A 4,508-nucleotide genomic window follows, 5' to 3' on the forward strand; every position below is an offset into this window, starting at 1 on the left:
CCATTGTTCGTCTTCACGAGTAACACGGGATATAGAAGGGAAAATAAAGGAAAGGAAGGTAGGGATAAGTAGAAGCTTGGGGCCAAGTTTAATTCACTGAAACCAAGCTGCTTGTATTATCACAAAACAAAATTGCCAGTACGTCATTTCCGTACTCTCGTCCTCGCGAAAATGGTTTTGCTCGTTAAGAAAAAACGAAGAGACAGGGAAGAGAGGAAAAAGCAAACGGAGAGCGCTTTTAAAAAGCTGGCGAACCGTGTGTTACCACAACGAGATACGCGGTGCTATTTGTCGCTTTAAATTGTGTCGCAACTCGTTTTTGAGATCTTTGCCAGGGACGCGTTAAAACACGCTGCAAATATATTTCTGGCTTTTCTGGGGTTTAACTGAAATATGACAAATAACGTTGTAAAACATATGTACTTATGACTTACAGAGTAATTGAGTGTACAAAATATATAGTATACAAAATAGCCAGCGATTTAGGGCTTTAAAAGATCAAAAGAAAAGAAAAGAAAAGAAAAGAAGAAAGATAATATGTTGTGGCAGTCTAAGTCGATCTAAGAAAATAGATAAAGGGAGGGAGGGGCAAAACTAGTTAATCTGGAAAGAATCCAAGCGTCAATTTCAAGCATTTACAGAGAATCACTATTGAAAGTTCAAAGGCCGACTAGTGAGCTTCATCCTATCTCATTTTTTAATCAGGCGATGGACCGACGAATCGTATTGATTCTTTTGAATTCTTTTGAATAGTGTCAGTGACCAATCGAAATAGAAATCAGTGGACATCATGGAAAGAGAAGGCGAAACCAAATTTAAAAATTCGACATCGGTAATTCAGTAGTTAAGAATAATTCAATCGATAATGTAGATTAACTAGTTATAAACAAATATATGAAGTATAAATTCAAATTATTCTTATCCATCTAAAAATTGGAAATTAAAAAGCAAAAGACAAGAAATTATCTTCGAGGATTTGTATAGTAAATACATTCTTTTGCCTGTCTTACCTAGAGATAAAACAGTTGTTTGATGGTTATCTTATAGTGTTCAGTCATTGCGAAAAATATTTTTAATTAGTTAAAAACTATAATTAATTAAAAACTACATTTTTTATGTATATAGACGTTAGCGATGTATTATTCCGGGAAGCTCGTCTATCTCCCGAACATCGGGTTTGCGACAACATCGATTTGGAAATTATCGTTGCAGAGTATGGAAATTATTACAAGATGAAATTTCAAAAATATCCCATATTGTGTAAGAAAATAACTGGAAGGGAAATGACGAGGGAAGTGACAAATGCAAGCAAAACGTAAGAATTTAAATTATTTAACGATATTAAACGGTATTCAACGTATTCAACGTATCGTATTACAATATGATCCAATGTTTGTAGAAGTATTGAGACAAAAGCCCAATCTGTTAGTAAACAAGCGAGAAGTGAGCCTGTGAAAGAGACGAATCTACAGCAGAAGATAACTGATGACAATACGAATCATATTAATCTCGCAATGACAGTGACGTCAATATTCCCCAATGAGAGTGATGGACGTTCATCAGAAGAGCTATTTAACGTCCCAATGGAACAATCCATGCAATCGAAGATATTGAAATGCATTGAAAAGCTTTATTCAGATAATCCGGAATTACGAGGCTGAGGACATCTCATGCGTTATTTTCGATTAATATACATATCGTAAAGCTTTTAAACGATAAAATTCCCGTCGATAAACCGTCCAACGTATATCGACGATGACGTGATTTCAGTAACGCTTCAAATATCAAATTACGTAACACTTACTTAATATAGAGAAGACGCCATTTTATCTTTGTATCATCACAGGAGATCATAGTAAGCAAATTAAATGTACATTGGGATGACGTTATAGGCCCAGAGGAATGTAAAACCGCTGTTAAGGAAGCCGTTGTGTATCCCCTTAAGTATCCTATCTTTTTTGATGGCCCGTTTTCCCCCTGGAAAGGTATTTTGCTGTACGGCCCACCTGGTACAGGTAAGATACTCGTATTCTTTTCATTTCTGTACGTGTTTACAAGAAATATACAAAACAGGGAAAACGAAGTTAGCGAAGGCAGTCGCGACAGAATGCCATTGCACCTTTTTTAACATAACTGCCAGCTCATTGGGCAGCAAATGGAGAGGCGATTCCGAGAAGTATATACGTGTAAGTTGCTTTGTCTATGTAAGTCTCTTTGTTCCTTTGTCTATGAAGGAGAGATTCTAGGTATAAAAAGATTTGATTTTATTTTTCGTCATTTATATATAAATAGAATAGTTGTTTGGAAAACGAAATGATATCATATTCGTGATGAGGCAATGAATTTAAGGAATTTCGAATATAATATTTAATGAATAATACATTTGTTAAACTGAACAGGTTTTATTTGAACTTGCCTATAGTCATTCGCCTACAATTATTTTTATCGACGAGATTGACTGGATCGCCACAAATAAAGGAGACTGTATATTGTCTGAACCTGCAAAGAGATTCAGATCAGAACTTCTTTCTAGATTGGATGGATTAGTGTCTAATGAGAATTCTAATGTAGTTCTTCTAGCTACAACTAATTCCCCTTGGTACGTATATCACGTTATTTCAATGTTTTCTAAGTAGAAAATATCGTAATATTTCTCCAAATTCCAAATATGTTATTGTGTTGTTTGAAGTATTCCTTCATTATTATTAGTATAATAGAACGATAATATTTATTGTAAATATGTTATTAGGGGCATTGATGCAGCTTTACTCAGGCGTCTCGAAAAGCAAATATACGTATCATAACCCAATGAAGTTGCTCGACTTGGTATATTCAAATTATACGTTAGCAACCACTTATTAGAAAATACAGATATTGTAAACCACATAGTAAAATGTACTGAAAGATATTCTTGTGCAGATATAAAATTGCTTTGTAAGCAAGCGTGGCTACTAGAAATAAGCCCGATATGGAGGAGACTTGAAAAGAAAGAAACACCTGTTACCACTTTGAAATATGAATTAAAAAGTTATGAAATATTAGCAAAATTGTTAAAAAAAATGTCACCTACAGTTATGCAAATAGATAAATATGATACGTGGAACAAATAAATACGCAATCGTAAGGACAGATATTGAAAAATATAAATAAATGCATTATCGTTCGAGAAATCATTCGCATGTGTGTGCATGTGTGTATGCGCGCATGTGTGTGCGCGCATGTGTGTCATGTGTGTCATGTGTGTGCGCGTGTGTGCGCGCACGCGCTATAGGCTAAGTTTAAAATGTTCGGTTGTATTATATCCTTGTATTATATATGTCGGAGATGAAAGGAAAACCGGAGCCTTCCCTTTGCAATTTTGAGGAAGCCTTCTAATGCTTTAGCCTAGATTTTATCATAACTGTAATTAAGCAATTGTCATTTGTAATTGTTTGATATTTGTGAAAGCGAAAGTGGGTTCGAGATGACAACTGGTCGCCGAACGTAGCCACGGTCACGGGATAAACGTTTTGCCTGACGAAGGTGTGGATCGGTTGTATTGTTCTCCCTAGAAATCACATAGAATTGTACTTTAGAGATGTCGATATAATGGGACACACGTTGTATTAGGAATCAATCTCCAGACAGAAACTGCCTAGCAACGGCGTTTGAATCTTTCTCGATGTTTCCAAAGAGTATACAACAAACTTTTGACAGAAATTGCCTAGCAACAACGATTGGAACCTTCTCGATGTTTCCAGCGAGCATATAACAAACAAATGCAGTCGTATAGCGAAAAAGATTTTCATCAGATATTCATTCGTGTGATCGCCTTGGAAAGTGATACATCGAGCAATTTACCGAGTGTCTTAGCAATCGTATTTTTTTGTGTTTAAAATTATTCTACGCATAGTAAAAAGTTATCCCGTTGACCGTGGATTCGTTTGAACCCAGGAACATTGTTAATAGCGTTAATTAAATTCATTATTCGTTAAATTTATTATTCGTAAAACATATTATTCGTTACTCTTATTATTCGTTAAACTTATTATTCTTTAATCTAATCATTAGTTAAACTTATCATTTGTTAATCTTATCATTCATTAAACTCAATATTCATAATATTTTGCAAAATCTTGTATATTCGCGTAAATATAATCTCTGTTTCGTAAAACAATGGCTAATTATTCGTTCCTCTTATTGTTCGTTAAACTTATTAATCTTTAATCTAATTATTAGTTAAACTTATCGTTTGTTAATCTTATTATTTATTAAACTCATTATTCATAATATTTTGTAAAATCTTGTTTATTCGCGTAAATATATTCTCTGTTTCGTAAAACAATGGCTAATTCAAACGAAGGATCATTACGCGCCTTAAATCCTAATGATAACCCGACATATATATGTGAGTGTATTTTATCAAAAATATGTTTTTTATGTTTTCTTATCTTAGTAATTATTTTTAAAAAAGTCTTAAAGTCTTATATGAAAATAAAGCTGTTCTTTATTTCAAATAATTGAAGTAA

The 4,508-nt window shown here is 33.8% G+C and overlaps 1 pseudogene; it reads left to right on the forward strand.

Moving 5' to 3' along the window:
- The first annotated feature begins 1,099 nt into the window (after positions 1–1,099).
- Positions 1,100–3,068, forward strand: LOC117239345 (annotated as a pseudogene).
- The last annotated feature ends 1,440 nt before the right edge of the window (positions 3,069–4,508 follow it).

Source organism: Bombus vosnesenskii, unplaced genomic scaffold (genome assembly GCF_011952255.1).
Source record: "Bombus vosnesenskii isolate JDL3184/JDL3185 unplaced genomic scaffold, Bvos_JDL3184-5_v1.1 scf7180000013935, whole genome shotgun sequence".
Lineage (NCBI taxonomy): Eukaryota > Metazoa > Arthropoda > Insecta > Hymenoptera > Apidae > Bombus > Bombus vosnesenskii.